Here is a 17,918-nt window from a genome sequence, read left to right on the forward strand (position 1 = left end):
GACAGCCAATCACTCCTGTCTCCCCCAGGGGGACAGCCGTGTCACATGGCTGTCACCAGTACAGCTGTACCTTAGATCGCAGCGCAGTACACGGCTATTGGACAGTCTAACAGTCTCCTAGCAGCGATCGCCTCTAGAAGGCTGATGGCGGAGCGAAGCTACATCATTCAAGCGGGGATGCGCACGCATCAGCGTGTGCGATCCTCTGCAAACTCCGCCCCCAGGACTGCATGCCAATCGGCCCTAGGCGCTCCTGGGGCTGCCAATTGGCGTGGAGCAGTCCTCAAAAGGTTAAACAATACCAGTTGCCTGGCATCCTACAGATCTTTCAGGCATCAGTAAAGTCTAAATCACACACCTGATGTGGCACATGCAGTCAAAATTAGATACTTACCTAAAGAGAGGGAAGCCTCAGGATCCTATTGAGGTTTCCCTCTCTGATCTAAAGCCCCCGTTGCTAAGCGCAGCCCCACATGAGGGGGCTCTTCTGAAACAAGACTGTGCAGTGGCTGTGTGAGCCCCGCACATACGCATGCACAGGCAGGCTTGGTCAGCTATTCGTGGCCACGCTGGAGGAAGAAAAGCTATGCCGCCCTGATATGATTAGTGACAATGCGTTGTCGCTAATCGTCTGGGGGGCCGCACTCAGCGACGGGGGACATCAGAGCAGGGAGGAAAGCCTCATTAGGATCCTGAGGCTTCCCTCTCTTTAGGTACCATCAGTATCTAATTTTGTACCCGAGCTTTGGCTCGGGTATTCTTTAAGTCAATCATCTGATTTGCATACTTGTTCAGGGGCTATGACTAAAATTATTAAAAGTAGAGGATTTGCAGGTAGCCAGGCAATGTGCATTGTTTAACCACTTGAGGACCCAGCCTTTACCCCCCCCCCTTAAGGACCAGCGCTGTTTTTTGTGATCTGTGCTGGGTGGGCTCTGCAGAGCGATCAGATCTCCCCCCTTTTTTCCCCCCTATGGGGATGATGTGCAGGGGGGGATATGATCGCTCCGGTCGATAGGCATGTTGCGGGGGGGGGGTGCACCTCGAAGCCATCCTCCGCGGCGGAATTCCCCCCTGGTGATCTGGGCTGCAAAAGACGCTATCCGTCCTGTGCAGCCTGTGACAGGATGTCCTCTGTCAAATGGCGGCGATCCCCGGCCGCTGATTGGCCGGGGATCGCCGATCTGCCTTACGGCGCTGCTGCAGCGCCGTTCAATGTAAACAAAGGAGACATATGTCTCCTGCGTTTACATTTAGTCTGCGAGCCGCGATCAGCGACTCGCAGGCTATTCACGGAGACCCGCTCCGTGATCTAACAGGAAACGCGAGCGGCCTTTCCTGATTAATTAGGTAGGCACCTGGCGACGCAGATCTGCATCGCTGGTCCTCCAGCTACCTCTTTGCCGCCGCACGGTATGAGTGTGCGGTCGGCAAGTGGTTAAAAGGAAATAAATATGGCAGCCTCCATATCGCTCTCAGGACAGTAGTCCTTTAACAGCAGATCCCTAGATATTGTACAAACCTGGCCCCAGTTTTATTGACATACAATTGTGGTAGGCAGCTGAATCAGAAATAATCATCTGACATCTCTAGATCTAATGCTGGGAATACACCATACGTTTTTTTCGGCAGATAGATGGTTCCATAGATAATTTCCGACATGTCTGATCTTATTTTCGATCGTTTTTCTGATTGATTTATCATAGAAGTGAATGGAAATAGATAAGAAAAGATAAGAGAATTGAGCGGAAAAACAAATCAAAAATCAATCGGACAAAAATCGCCCGAAAAAAAACGCATTGTGTATTCTCAGTATTACTTGTGTTTGACCAGTCTTAAACAATGAGGCTAAGAGAAGTTTGCTAAGGGTTAAAGCAGATCTCCAGGGGAAAAATAACATGTCCAACCTTTGCACCCCTTGCATGGACGAAAATGTGAGCCCAACATCAAAGTAGGTATTCATGTACATGAAGGAAGGAGGAGATAATGATATTGTGCCTGCACATCTTGTCACAGTCTTATGTCATTGGCTAACTAGCTATGCATGACGTAGGACATCACATTTACATATTACAGAACCCTAGAATACCTCCTGTGTCCACCCAGACTGTAAGCTTATATGGGCAGGGCCCTGTCTCCTTTCATATCTTGGCATCCTATATAATAAAACCCGTGTCTCTGCATCCTGTCCCTGTGTGTGTCCCTGAGTTTGCGCTACTGCGCATGTGCCACAGGGACAGCCTGGGACAGGAGCAGGATGGGCCTGGGGGGTGGGCAGGTGTGCGCACGCGGGCCGGCGGATGCGCACGTGAGTGTTGGGTGTGGGAGCGCATATGTGGCGGCGATGACAGACCTAGAAACCGTTTTTAAATGGGCTAAGGTCACTAGTTATTTATATCTTTACAATACTATGGAAGATGTTGCTGCCATATATTAATAATATTGATCATGGCTGACCCGTTCCATGTCTTTGCAGACTACAGTTGTTGGCTTAAATAGAATATTGTGATTCCAAATCAGTTTTTATTTACAAGAGCTATCTGTTCTCCTTATTTTTCTACAAATGCTGCATTCACTATACAAATAATTTCAGCCTAAACAACGTAATAGTCATTGTATAAGGCCAGTCAGTCAATAGCAATGTTTGGTCGATAGTGGCGCTCAGGCTCTCCGGGCTCTCTCACAAGCACCTGTAATTGACCTGAGGAAGCGGCTTGGACCGCGAAACGCGTTGTCTATTGTGCTAAATAAACCCTCCTAACCATTCATCAAGTGGAGTCTCTTTGTATAAAGGGAACACTGAATACACTGTACGGGCGCCTCCTACCCCCTTCGAAAAACAATAGCAATGTTTGGTGCATTACAAACACAGTATGAGTCGCATACATATCTGGATAGTGGGTTGTGTGGGCATAATCCAACACTCACCTGGCATGTTATCTGTACACATGAACATTAATAAATAAATATAATAAATGTAAATTTTGCCTTCCTAACACAGAAGGTGTTTGCAATAATGGGTACCAGTTTTAGAACTTGTCTAAGTAGTTGATTCCTCCTTGAGTACAGCAGGCATGAGATCATCATCGAATCTGTCACATTTTACTATAAGCCTGCATATAAGGCAAAAAGCTGGATCATTTTGTTGCCGATGAAGTTTTTACATCTATTTCTCTTATTTGTGATACCTACAAGATACAGCTGGGCTTACTAGTTTATTTTACTTCTGTTTCTCCAATTTGATATTTAAGTGAGAGTGCAGAGGACTCTGAAATGAATGCACCGCGGTAAGCGGGGACAAGTACACTGGGGTTAGATTTGCAGGGGATAAGACAGTCACCACTACCTTTCATGCAACATTATCCCCAGCACCACGACTGATAGCCTCTACGCTAAATAAGGGCAATGTGTCCTTTTAATGATAATTTCCTTTAAAGTATTTCCTGTGGAGCCCTGTGCAATTGTTCGTCAACTTCCATTTCATGGTGTTTCAGAAGAAACATTTTAAAGGGATTACGCTTTTAAGAAATCTCTTTTCATTTATGTGTTTAAAAATACCATCAAAAGAGTAATTTTGTAGTAGCCTACAAGCAATTTACTCTGTGATGCTGTTGTTTGTTTTTACAGCCTGGAGTTCATAGTTTCTGAGAGATCCACTGCTGAGCGGGGACCATAACCCTTCCATTTCAAAGCAAGAACTCATTCCTTGGCTGCAGCTAGGAAAGGTGGCTTGCCATTAACTTTTCTGAGAGACAGTAAGGTTTCGCAAAGGGTCATTCAAAGCAGGAAACTCTCGTCTGTCACACAGAAAAATAGAAATGTACATAACAAAATGAAAGCTTGAAAGAGCCAACAGGATGTCATTTCACAAGTGTGTTTTTGCACGTTGGCTTGCATTAACCCTATCCTCCCTTAGGAAGGCTAAGTGGACACCGCTTTAAAGAGCAGGAAGGCCACATAAGCCGTATATGAGTTAAATGTTAAGCAGGAGGACAGGGCCTAGAAATAACTTCATTCAGACAGGCAGGATTCAAGTTTAAAGTTCAGTGTTTTTTGTTTTTTCACCTGCTTCCTTGCAAGAAACTTCTAAGTAATGAATATGTAACTACAGTACATGTGGTCACTGGGCCAAAACGGAGCATTTTTCTCAAGAGAAAATGTAAATGCTGCTATGAAGTAACAGATTTCTTTCATGTGTAAAAGACCATATATATATTTGTTGGCCTGTTTTTGAGAAACTGACAAAATACAAGGCTGTGAATGCATAATGGTATGCATGCAGATGTGGAATAATAATGACTTGCATGCACACAGCCACAGAACTTGGCAGCAGCAATCTAAATATCATAGTTGAATTTAGACACGCTGACATTTCTAGCAAGTGCTACCTGCTGTCCAGGGGCCCTGCCACTAGGTGTCGCCTGCAAACCCAGCGGGTCAGTTTTATGTGCTTCCAATATGGAACAAATTAAAGCATTTGATTTAATCTCTGTGGAACAAGCATCCACAGTTTTCTGGATATAAAATACTGTATGTCTAACAGTACTGGTAAAACCCATTTTGTCCTTCCAAATTAAATATACAGTTTTCTTGATTGTGGTAATATTTTTAATATAATACAGATGTAGAATAGTGTTTTGGCTGGATAGTGTACTGGTTGAATCCACCGCCTTGTCATAGGACACCAAGGCTTAAATATAGGCTGAATCCAATATCTAACCAGTATGGAGTCTTTGGGCAAGAGTCCCTACTGCTTAAAGGTGGCCTACTGAGCATGCCTTTAGTGGCTGCAGCTCTCAAGTGCTTTTGAGCCTGACCAGAGAAAAGTACTATACAAGTGTTAGCATTGTTGTGATGTTTTTATTGTGGCCAGACATGGATCTGGAGGACAGGTGTCAAACTCCAGTATTCAAGAGCCATATATATGCCAATGTTTAGGATAGATTGAAAAATGGACAAATGTGTTCAACTTGATGAACCACACCAGCCACTGCTCTATTATTAACTGGTTCCCGACCACGGTAAGTAGAATCTATGGTGCATCTGTGGCTCTTTAACTCTGATGCAGCGTAGATTCTATGCCATGGCTTATTGCAGTCCCGAGCCAATCACTTTTCCTGGAAAAAAAAAATCATGCTAGTAAACTTGGCTGTCATGTGACAGCCGAGCTTCCTCCTTCATTAGCTCCTGACCTCCTGAGCCAATCACAGTGATTAGGAAGGAAAAAAAGTGCCCGCTGTAGCCAAACCCTAGCGTCCTAAGTAACCTCTCGGGTGTTCGGCTAAACAATGTCGATTTCAATCACCACTAGAGCAAAACGATCCCCTGCCACTAAAGCCAACTGGCTATGTTATAGTCGAGTGCATATTACCGATCCCCTATCGCTAGAGCTGAATGGTGCTAGTGTGTACTATAGCTCCACACTACCGCTAGCTGGAGTTCAGCTATACAATAGCTGAACCCCATCGCCAAATTGCACACTGGTCATAGCCATAGCCACAAATTGCATTGCAGCCTATGGAGCTGCTCAAATAACCAAGTGTGCCTTGTTCCTAATTTACCTGATTGTCATAGTTCCTTCTTGTTTACAGATTACTGAGCCTTATCGTACCTCCTCTGTCCACCCCATATACACTCAGCCATCATGTGTCTTGCAGGGTGCACGCCGGTGCTTGTAGCGATGCAAGCACACATCCAGATCACTTAGCCGTGCACGGCTATAGGGATTATAGGGTGTGCACCACAGTGTGTTTTGGATGGCAAACAATTGCAGGTATAGGCAGTGTTTCCCCGCCTGACTCGTCTGCGGGGATCCACTGCACATTCGGCCATATTCAGCCCTGGTGGAAATGGGCCCTTAGGCTGGGCAGGGGCCTCTCTGCTGTGTAACCGTGCTTCCATCCAAAATGCCCCTATTTGTCCATGTAACTTGTCTGAAATGTACTAATCTTTTCAGAATTATGTTGCCAGTTTAAACAGACCATTTATTTTGGTTCCAAATCAATTTTCTTTTTTTCATCAATACAGATTGTACTGAAATCACACAACCACTTTTCATTTAGCGGTCAGCAAGTCTCCCTGGGATCTGCTATGACCCAGGTCAGAGGTGAATAATTTTACTACCTAACAGCAAACACTTTTTAATAAATTCTCTCTCTCTCTCTCTCTCTCTCTCACACACACACACACACACACACACACACACACACACACACACACACACACACACACACACACACACACACACACACACACACACACACACACACACACACACACACACACACACACACACACACACACACACACACACACACACACACACACACACACACACACACACACACACACACACACACACACACACACACACACACACACACACACACACACACACACACACACACACACACACACACACACACGCGCTAACAGTCTAATCCAATATCTCATGACAGCTGTCTAATCAGTCGCCTTTATCTCTTCTCACATTCTCTGTATTCTGCTGGGACTTCTGACTACAAAGTCTTTGGTCTCTTCTGTCACTTCTTAGCTTGTCTGCTGCTTTATACTGATGACCCCCAGCTCTACACAATGACTTTCTCTATGCTGTCTTCACTGTCTGATGTCTTCTTTATAGCTGAAATCTAGGTACAGCCAAGGATATCAGGGGTCAGTCACTGGACCACCTTCACCTATATGATCTGCCAGTTGCAGCACAAATAGGAAATCTTGGCTTGGCCTTATTCCAACCAGGCAACCACATCAAGCATCTCCAGTGTGCAGAAGATTTAGTCTATAACCAATCAGCCTTTGAGTGCTGTGCTTTCCTCCACACTTGCAGAAATACTTGAGTATTGTACAGCGTCACACTTGTAGAAAGCCATGGTTAAGATTCTGAAATAGTCATGCTTTGGTATTGGACAATTAATGGATCAATCCTCACTAAAGGTACTTGTGTAAAGTTTGTTAAAATGCAGCCAGCTTTGAAATAATCACAAAATGCTGCTTCAGAAACAAGAGTGCAGTCTGACACACAGAAAAGAGGTACAACCAATTTCTACAAACTAAACAACACATAAAATCATGCTAGTTTTCATTGCTGCTCATCTGGGTGTAGTGCAAGGGCGTTGCAAGGATCCGAAAAGATCCGGGGCACCATTGGGCACTCCAGGCGGAAAATGGGTGTGGCCACACACCAGAATGTGGGTGTGGTCGTGGGTGGACCTAAATTTACATGAACTTAAAGAGAACCTGAACTAAAAATAAAAAGTCAAAATAACCATACACAGGTCATACTTACCTCCTGTGTAGTCTACTCCTCAATCTCTTTCTCCTCTCCTGTGCCCCATTTGCCCACTGTGATTAAAGCCAATGGGTACCACTTTAAAAATAAAAAAGTCAGATACTCACCTAAGGAGAGGGAAGGCTCGGTCCTAATAAGCCTTCCCTCTCCTCTCCCGGTGCCCTCAGTGGTGCGCTGGCTCCCCCGTTCGCGTCCGCCGCCGCAGGGACTTCGGAGGTCTTCGGGAGCACTCGGGCTTCCGAAGACGGGTCGCTCCATACTACGCACGTGCGATTGCGTCATAGAGGGCGCTCGCGCATGCGTAGTATGGAGCGGCCCATCTTCGGGAGCCCGAGTGCTCCCGAAACCTCTCTTCGGCTGCGGAAGTGGCAGTATTTGACCGAACTGGGCGAATACTGCTATGGGGGATCCTGCGCGGGACCGGGCACCGGGAGAGGAGAGGGAAGGCTCATTAGGACCGAGCCTTCCCTCTCCTTAGGTGAGTATCTGACTTTTTTATTTTTAAAGTGGTACACATTCACTTTAATGGAATTCTCCATCCTCCATTTTAAAGCACTCCAGCCGGAAAATGGGTGTGGCCACGCACCAGAATGTGGGTGTGGTCGTGGGTGGATCTAGATTTACATGAACTTAAAGAGAACCTGAACTAAAAATAAAAAGTCAAAATAACCATACACAGGTCATACTTACCTCCTGTGCAGTCTACTCCTCAATCTCTTTCTCCTCTCCTGTGTCCCATTTGTCCACTGTGATCAATGGAATTCTCCATCCTCCATTTTAAAAATGGCCATTACCCCATAACAGCTTCCTGGTCAGCACACTGTTAAACTGTAATATCGCCCACTTGAGCCATAGGGAAACATGGGCATTACCTTGCACATATAGTTGTAGCTGACAGCTGCTGATATATAACTGACAGCAACTGGTATATTTCAGTTCTGACAAAATATTGTCAGAACTGGAAGGGATCACTGTAAGAAGAAAATGGTGAGCTTCTGAGAGGAAACGATGGTGAGGTTAGTATGTAGTATTCATTTGCAGCTACGTCATGCGTTAATTTTAAATAATTTTAGTCGCTTCAGGTTCCCTTTAACAGCGGTCTAAATAGGCCTGCCCAGCAAAATGTTGGCTGAAGCCCCCCTCTTCATTAATACATAAAAAACAAATAACAAAAACAAATGCAGCATACCACATAAATAGGCAGTGTCCCTAAACCTCTTCCCGACCGCGTCACGCCGATTGTCGTAAAGTCCTGGGGCTCTGTTTTGCGTGCTAATCTCCTGCTCAATGGGCGGAGCTCTGCTCCGCCTTCAGTCTCCGAGCGGCGATTGCCGCTGGGGAGGCTAAGACGGCGAAACCGCCCTCTAAATCCATTGTACAGCGCTGCAATCAGCAGCAGCGCTGTACTGGGGACAGCCATGTGACACGGCTGTCCCCTCCTGAGGCACAGAAGTGATCGGCTGTCATAGGCTGAAGCCTATGACAGCTGATCACAGGGATTGGCTGGCGGGGGGAGGGAGGAAGGGGGGTTTACAGTAATAAATAAAAAAAACACCCTTTTTATTAAAAAAAACCCCACATAAACACAAACATAAACAAACAAACAAACATCTGGGGGGCGATCAGACCCCACCAACAGAGAGCTCTGTTGGTGAGGAGAAAAGGGGGGGATCATTAACCTCCTTAGTGGTAACCCCGTGCTGGACACGGGGTAAGCCGCCTCGGAGAATATCTCAGGTGCTGGTGGGGCGATTTTCATTCTGCAAATTGCTGTACGCGCAGCTAGCAGTTTGCTAGCCACGCGTACAGCTTGATCGGTGCCGCCGCGTGGCGATCGGCCGCACGCAGCGGCGGAAGAGGGCCCCCCCGCCAGAGCCCTGCGCAGCCCGGACCAATCACTCCTGGGCAGCGCAAAGGGCTGGATCGGGTGCGCCTGACGTCAGGACGTCGGCTGACGTCATTCCGATCGTCGCCATGGCAACAGGAGAAGCCAAACAGGAGATCGCGTTCTATACGCAATCTCCTGTTTGCTGTTGTTGCCGGCGGCGATTGGACTAGAGGGACACATGCGCCCTCTAGTGGTGTTTCATGTAGCTACCACTCGGGTAGCTACATGAAACAAACAAAAAAAAATTACAAAAAAAGTGTAATGCAGCCTCCTTGGCGAAAAAATTGAACCGCCAAGGAGGCTAGTGTGCTGTGTTGTGCGGTCCTGTAGCTTGGCCTTAAAGCTGCAGTGGCACATTTTACATAAAATGGCCTGGTCATTAGGGGGGTTTAACACTGAGGTCCTCAAGAGGTTAAACACAACTAGGCAGTTACCTGGTGTCTGTACTGGCAGTACTTGCTTTTTGCTGGGCGGGCTGGCCCGCTGGCAGGTCCCCCATAGCATTCCCTGACCTTTAACCATTTCAGCCCGCAGGGATTTTTCACCTTATGCATCAGAGCAATTTTCACCTCCCATTCATTCGCTAATAACTTTATCACTTCTTATCACAATTTATTGATCTATATCTTGTTTTTTCCGCCACTAATTAGGCTTTCTTTGGGTGGTACATTTTGCTAAGAATTATTTTTTTATAAATGCATTTTAACAGGATTAATAAGAAAAAAATGGAAACAATTCATTATTTCTCAGTTTTCGGCCATTATAGCTTTAAAATAATCCATGCTACCATAATTAAAACCTATGTATTTTATTTGCCCGTTTGTCTCGGTTATGACACCGTTTAAATTTTGACGCTATTACAATGTATGGCACCAATATTTTATTTGGAAATAAAGGTGCATTTTTTCCGTTTTGCATCCATCACTATTTACAAGCTTATAATTTAAAAATGTTCGTAGTATACCCCCTTCAAATGCATATTTAAAAAGTTCAGACCCTTAGGTAACTATGTCTTTTTTTCGTTTTTGTTTTTTTATTGTAATATTTTTTTTTCCCAATAAAAAAATTTATTTGGGTAATATTTTGGTGTGGGAAATAAACAGTTAATTTTTAATGTTATTATATGTGTAAATTGTAATGTAAAAAATATGTAGATGTAGTTTTACTATTTGGCCACAAGATGGCCACCTTGAGTTTTTTTATCCCTCCTTGTACTTCTCGCTAACCGGAAGCACAAGGGGGACGCGGAAAATGTTACGTGCAGAAAGACTGAAGCCTCTTGTAAGAGCGGTTCGGTTTTTCTGCTGGGGACTCGGATCGGTGATCGGGAACCTGGGAGGCTACTGGGGGACAGCACAGGGGCGCGCCCGCAATCGCGTGCCACCACAGCAGAGCAGCCGCCCGGACGCAGAAATGGTTAATGGACTCCATCCCATGCTCCCACGGGCCTCTCATTCAGGCAAGACAACTCTCAGCATACCTTCATAGAAGAATCACAGCTCCCTGCAAGCCCGCATAGAGGCACTACAACACCCAGCATAACTCTGATTAATGCACCACAGCTCCCAGCTTGCCCGCCATTCAACACAGCTGACTCTGCCTGGGGGACATCTGGAGCACCCCAGAATAGATCTGGGCCATGGATCTGTGGGGCTAGCAACGCCTCTGGTGTAGTGCCACCCCAAAGCAATTATTTCTGTCCTAACAGGTAAGTATTGCTAACTTTTCAGGTTAGATAGCTGAGTGGGATGGTTGGGTTTGCAAACTCGCATTTGCGTCTGGATTTCTGCAAATCCGTGTGTCAGCGAGTCTTCTAGGTTCCACTTGGATAGACAAGCCTTAAAGTTGTAGTTCAACCTTTCTTTTTGTTTATGCATAGGATAGTAATTTTGCATACATTACCAATGCAGAAAGCATTGTGCGCTGCATGTCTGTACTGTAGGTGAGAAATTTAAGGACTTTAGCTGCTGGCGCTTGTAGTTCCTTGCTGCTGGGAGAGTGGGAGGTACCCTACTCACAGTAGATAAACTGATCAAACCCACATTTGCTGTTGAGAGATGAACTCTTTGTAGCCAGCCCTGCTTATTGGTCAATTTCTCTTTCAGCAGTGTGTAGTAAAGCATTTGACACTTTACTACACACTACACTACTGTACTAAAGTGCATTTGTAAAAGTCATGTTTATCTCACTCTCATCACTTTGGCCTCCCTGCACTCAAACTATTTCTCAGGGCTGGTGCACACCGAGCGGCTTTTTCAGCGTTTCTGCAGCCGCTTGCGGCTGCGGATCCGCTTGGTCAATGTATCTCAATAGGGTGGTGCACACCAGAGCAGGAGGCGTTTTGCAGAAATGAAAAATGCTGAGGTGAGGCATTTTTTGGATTGTGGGTGCGTTTCTGCCTCAATGTTAAGTATAGGAAAAACGCAAACCGCTCTGAAAAACGCCTGTTCAGTGCGGTTTTGCCGGCGTTTTTGTTACAGAAGCTGTTCAGTAACAGCTTTACTGTAACAATATATGAAATCTACTATACTGAAATCCGCTGCAGCAATCCGCAAAACGCTAGCAAAACGCCATAGAAAAATAACAAAAAGCATTTCAAAATCTGCAAGCGGTTTTTGGTGTGCACCAGGCCTCACTGCTCTTTTCTTGAACCCTTTTATAAAAATAAATAGCGTGTTTTCTCTATTACACACTGAGTAGGCCCTCTCCAGAGCAATGCTTATACTCTTACTGACCGTTTCCACTATCGCGAATCCGCATGCGTTGTCCGCATGCGGATTCGCATAGCCAATACAAGTGGATGGCCCTGTTTCCACTTGTCAGTAATCCTGAGCGTTTTTCTGTATGGGAGTAATCTGCACACCGCTATGCGAATCGCCGCTAATGTATTTAATAGGGAAATCGCATGCGGCTTCGGCATGCATATTTTACCGCGATTTTGCATAGAAAGTAATGTTAAATCACACAGGCAGTGACATGGTTAAAATCGCATCACTACTAACCTATGCAAAATCGCGGTAAAATACGCATGCGGAATGGCAGCCGCATGCGATTCCGCACAAGTGGAAACGGGCCCTGAAAGTGTACCTGAGATGGGGCAGGAAGAAAAAATTAGACATACCGGGGGCTTCCTCCAGCACCCTCCAGGCAGATCGTTTCCTCTCCATCCTCCGCTGCCTCCTGGATTTTCCACAATTGGCCTTGGTAAATCGTCAGTCGGGGCCAGTCAGTGCAGGTGCAGTCCGGCCACGCACTCTCCTATCATGCTCCTGTGGCTGGGAGCGTTCTGCGTCTGTGCAGTAGTACTGTGCAGGTGCAGAATGCTCCCGGCCATGGGAGCGCAATGGGGCCGCGCATGCGCAGTTGGCCCCGGACCAGAGGACTTTCCAGGACCAATTGCAGAAGAACTACAAGGCGAGGGAGCGATAAGCTTGGAAAAGGCTGGAGGAAGCCTCAGGTATGTACAATATAATCCCCCCCCCCATCCCCCCTTTGTCTCAAGTTTACTTTAAGCAGGGGCTAAAGCTGTAATTAGCTTTCCCTGGCTATCATAAGATGTAATATCTCTAAAAGGCTTGTGTGCTTTTTGCTGCTATACACTGGCTGGGGTTTTTAACAGGTCTGCGATGAACAATATGTTATGAATTTTAGACAATTGTGTGGGATAACCTCATGCTGCTTTGAGTAAATTAAACAGTTAGGCCTGGAACCCACTGAAATCAGCAAAGGCAAAACGCAACCGCTAGCGTTTTGTCTGAGCGGTTTGCAAGCGGATTCATGCGCGTTTTTGGTCGTGTTTTGCAACATTGTATTTTTTGGCCCAGCGGGTGCGTAGCGTTTTGCGTTTTTATCCTGATTGGTCCTGTGAATTATTTTAAATTTTGTTACAGTGTGCTGAACCGCAAAACGCTAGCAAAACCGCTCAGTTTAGGTTTTGCTGAGCGTTTCTGCTAGCGTTTCAATACTTTACATTGAAGCGCTAACGCTCCCAAAATGCTGCAGGTCCTGTGTTTGCGTTTCTTGGAAACGCAAACGCTCCTGTGGAAGTTGCCCCATCCATTAACATTAGCCCAGCGTTTTGGCAAACTGCTAGCGTATCGCAGTGCTGCCAAAACGCTGCCAAAAGCGCTCCTGTGGGTTCCAGCCCTTAGGGCCCTTTTCCACTAGCAATCGCTAGCGTTCACGCTGAACGCTAGCGATTGCTGAATCGCAATTACCGGCGATTCCCCGACGTTCGCGGCCGCGATTTTGCTATGCTATGCACTGCATAGCAAAATCGCTGCAAATAACGCTCCGCCGCGCGTTCGCGTTCCCGGCAAAAATGAATCGCGGTAGTGGAAATGACCTACCGCGATTCCTATGTTAAAAAGCAAACCGTAGCGATTGTAAAATCGCTAGCGGTTTGCGTTTTTGCGATTCAGCCAGCGCAAACGCGCTGGTGGAAAAGGGCCCTTAAGGTCGATCACAGGATAGCTGTTTAGCTCCCTCTTATAACCTCAACCACATTTGAGACCACACCCCCTGCATAATAAAACGAATGACACTTTTTATTTTAAAACAATGGATGAAAACTGAAAAAATGTATTTTTTCAGTTTTTTCCTTCAGTTTCACTTTAAAATGCATAAGAAATAAAATAATTCCTGGGGGAAAAAAGCACCAATAGAAAGTCCAGTTTGTCCCAAAAAAACGAGGAATATTTGTCACAAAGGTACAATAAGTAGTGATACAGCTATAGCTGATTAAATGGAGAATTAGCTAAAACTAAGGGCCCTTTTCCACTACAAGTGCAATTACACTGCATTTACGATCGCGCAGATTGATTTTTCCCACTCGCTGCGATTGCGCCGTATAGCTGTTGGAAATGTAGCGCGATCGCAGCAAGAATCGTGCAAGCCTGTAATTGCATGCAGGAAAAAAAACGTTGCGCACTGGTGGGAAATGAGCACTGCGATTTACATCAGTGAACAGTGCTCTAGCAATCAGCAAAATAGCTGTGATCTATTTCCTTAAGCGGATTGCAGCTAGTGGAAAAGGGCCTTCACTTGAGATAACGATTTTACGCGATTACACGTATTTTTCACTGGACATTTTCACGTTTTTTGAGCAATCATGATTCACAATTGAAATACATTGCGATCGTTCAAAAACATGAAAAAAAATTGCTGCATGTAGCCCGTTTGCGTTTCACGCTAATCGCGAATCGCCGGTGATCTCAGCAGTGAGAACATTGCCAACGATGCACTAGCGATCTGCGGCGATTAGCTGTAAACTCACACTAATCGCCCAAGCGTAAATGGCGCCCAACACTGCTCTAGTCGATAAGGGGAAAAAGGGTCTACTGTGAAGTGGTTAATACTTGTTCAAAATCAGTGACATAAAACAAAATAACCAATGGGTAACTTCTTTAAAAAGATCTTGCTTTCCATGAACTGACTGACTGCAGCTAGGTGAAATGTTTGCTGCTTCTGTTACTTAAATATCTTTTGAAAACAACCTAGAATTTGCAACTCCTGGAAATCCATATTACATTTTATTTTACTACAAACAAATCTTGCGTTTACAGCAGCAGTTGTGACAATGAAGGCTGAGCAGCCAGAAATGACCTGCTCCAGGCCAGCTGTAGCTCCATAGGATACACAGCAGAGAAGTAACCTCTGGGTTCAGCATCAAGCAGGTCAGAGGTGTGGAGATTCTCTGCCTAGCTGGAGGAGGAAGGGGGAGGAGTATGAGGAGTGCTGTGCTCAGTCTCTGCACACACTAGTGATGTGAAGTCCGGCTCTTTTTTAATGAATCGATTCATTCGATTCAATTCATTAAAAAGAACCAGATTATGAACCGATTCATCTGATTCATTTGACTGGGGAGTGTGTGGCGAGCAGTAACTAGTTGCTAGTCACTCCCCTCCCCTGCTAATTGGCCCAGACATCTATTATTCCTCCTCCTGGCTCCTTCTCCTTCAGCTGTGTGTGTGGGCCCTTTCCACTAGCTGTGTTTTTGCCAAAAACGCAAAACGAATGTGTTTGCTCATTCTTAAGTGCAGCCTGTTTAACCACTTGCCGACCGCACACTCATAACGTGCGTCGGCAAAGTGGCAGCTGCAGGACCAGCGACGCAGTACTGCGTCGCCAGCTGCAGCCTAATTAATCAGGAAGCAGCCGCTCGTACGAGCGGCTGCTTCCTGTCAAATCACGGCGGGGGGCTCCGTGAATAGCCTGCGGGCCGCCGATGGCGGCTCGCAGGCTAGATGTAAACACAAGCGGAAATAATCCGCTTTGTTTACATTTGTACGGCGCTGCTGCGCAGCAGCGCCGTAAGGCAGATCGGCGATCCCCGGCCAATCAGCGGCCGGGGATCGCCGCCATGTGACAGGGGACGTCCTGTCACTGGCTGCACAGGACGGATAGCCGTCCTTTGCAGCCCCGATCACCGGGGGAGGCAGCAGGTAGGAGAGGGAGGGGGGAATTTCGCCGCGGAGGGGGGCTTTGAGGTGCCCCCCCCCGCCACCCACAGCAGGCAGGAGAGATCAGACCCCCCCAGCACATCATCCCCATAGGGGGAGAAAAGGGGGGCAATCTGATCTCCCTGCCTGCACCCTGATCTGTGCTGGGGGCTGCAGAGCCCACCTAGCACAGATCAATCAAACCAGCGCTGGTCCTTAAGGGGGGGTAAAGGGTGGGTCCTCAAGTGGTTAAAATAATAATCCTGGGTGGCCTTTTCCACTGCTGTATACCGATTTCTTTAAAAACGAAAACGCATGTCTGCACGATTAAGATGCGTTTTGCATTTTAATGTAAAGTATAGGAACGCATGAAAACCGCTTTATGTTTTGCATTGATTTAACCACTAGTATATATTTTCAAAAATCAAGACAACACTTGCCAATCAGAAAAACGCGAACGCATAAAAAACACACATCAAAATTGTTCAAAAACGCAAATGCACAAAAAAACACACATCAAAATTGTTCAAAAACGCAAATGCATAAAAAACACACATCAGAATTGGTTAAGTTTTGCATTTTGCAGTGGAAAAGGACCCTGTACAGCTGCAGTTCCTGACTCATCCACTGAACTGATTTGGTTCAGTGTGATGAGTCGGATCACTCGACTCACAGGAAAGAACCGGATTAAATGAACCAATCACTCATGATACTGACATCACTAGCACACACGGAAGCTGCCAGTCAGTTCAGGGTGAGTGTGCTTCCAGCAGAGTCTGGTTTGTGCTGGTCAGTGGTCAATAATGACTGTTGATGGAACCAGGAACTAGTTGTAGGATAGAACTCCTGCACACTGTAGCAGGAAACACAGCGTCACTGCTGCTTTGTAATAAGCTGAGCCTCTCTGAGCCTCTTACATAACGCATGACTATCCCGTACAATAACAATACCGGATGTATGTCTTATCTACAGTGTTTACTTGGTTATATATTTTAAACCGAGAAACACATTGATTCAGTCAGAAGATCGGGAGTTGTGAAATTCTACATGCAGTTTTTTTGTTTCCTTTTCTGTTTTTACCACAGTTAGTTGGGCTCAACCATAACTTTGCTTAGGGTTGATAACATTTGTTAAGGTGCTGATACATCTAGTGATGTATGGGTAGATCAACCAAGAGACAGATCTCTGATAGAACCTGATCAGAGAGGGATCTGTTAAAGTGGACCCAAACTAAAAATACAAGATTTCAGAAATAAAATCTATTTTCTAAATTATAATAATAAATAGCAGCCTTTTTTTCAGCTGCATGATGACAAATATAAAATATTTTACATTTATTGGAGAAACTTCCTTTCATATTGCTGGCATAATCCGGCAAACTGGTGGAGTAAATGGTGTTCAGCAAAGGAGGAATTGCTAATGGCTGCCACCTGTATAACCCTAGTTATGCAAAGAGGAGGGTGAAAAGCATGCACTGAAATGCTCATAGGCTTGAATGAGTGTTTATTTATCTTTGTATGTGTCAGAGTGGTGCAACTAAATATTTTGAATTAAAAAAATGTTTGGTTTGGGTCCGCTTTAACTGTCTGTATATTCCTGATCAATTTCCACATGAAATGTCTCGGGAATTAAGTGACACGGTCTCCATCACTGTCCACCACAAATGTTAATATGGCTGTGCATTAAAATCTATCACCTGTCCGTCCGTGAGTGTCCAGCTGCTCCTTCTTCCTGCATTTGCGAACCACATGGCTGCCTCGCCTAGCATGTGTATGGCGTCTCACGCTTGCTGGTGCTGTACGCGGCAGCCATGTTGAACGATAATATGCAGAAGAAGGAGCAGCTGGAATCACGACGGATGGACAGGTGAGATTTTAATGCATGAACACCGAGGGGGCATATTAACATATGGGGGACGGCAGCCGGGGGATTCTGTCGTGTTCATCCCAACATTGCAGGTGCTGTTACAGCCGCACACACGATCAGTCAGCCTGAGATTTTCCAGCTTGATCGATACATGGTCGAATCATCGATTGGGCATGCTTGTTGTGGCACCAATTCTCATCCGATTCAATAATTATCACATCTGATGGTCGATTGGCCACACAATCGATAATGTATGGCCACCTTTACAATAACGATGGACCAGCACCAGGCAATACTGACTTTGGGACGGGGAAGATTTCTGGCCATTCCAGAAGGCTGTTCTAAGGGCCCTGAAGCTTAGTGCATTGGGTCCGTGCTAATGTGCAGTAGCACAGACCGACCCATGCAATAGCACAGA

General features: G+C 45.8%; 1 protein-coding gene across 2 annotated transcripts in view; it reads left to right on the top strand.

Annotated features, from left to right (window-relative positions):
- GGACT (gamma-glutamylamine cyclotransferase) overlaps positions 1 to 17,918 on the top strand; it is a 57,853-nt gene that overhangs the window by 21,819 nt on the left and 18,116 nt on the right. The window contains exon 1 of one of the 2 annotated variants that reach the window (XM_068267996.1): positions 16,348 to 16,388. The exons of the other annotated variant lie outside the window; for it this stretch is intronic. The gene's annotated coding sequence lies outside the window, so the exon portion shown is untranslated. Of the gene's footprint in view, positions 1 to 16,347; positions 16,389 to 17,918 lie in introns of those variants that run through there. 2 annotated transcript variants of the gene reach the window in all.

This window comes from Hyperolius riggenbachi, chromosome 2 (genome assembly GCF_040937935.1).
Source record: "Hyperolius riggenbachi isolate aHypRig1 chromosome 2, aHypRig1.pri, whole genome shotgun sequence".
Taxonomy (NCBI): Eukaryota; Metazoa; Chordata; class Amphibia; order Anura; family Hyperoliidae; genus Hyperolius; species Hyperolius riggenbachi.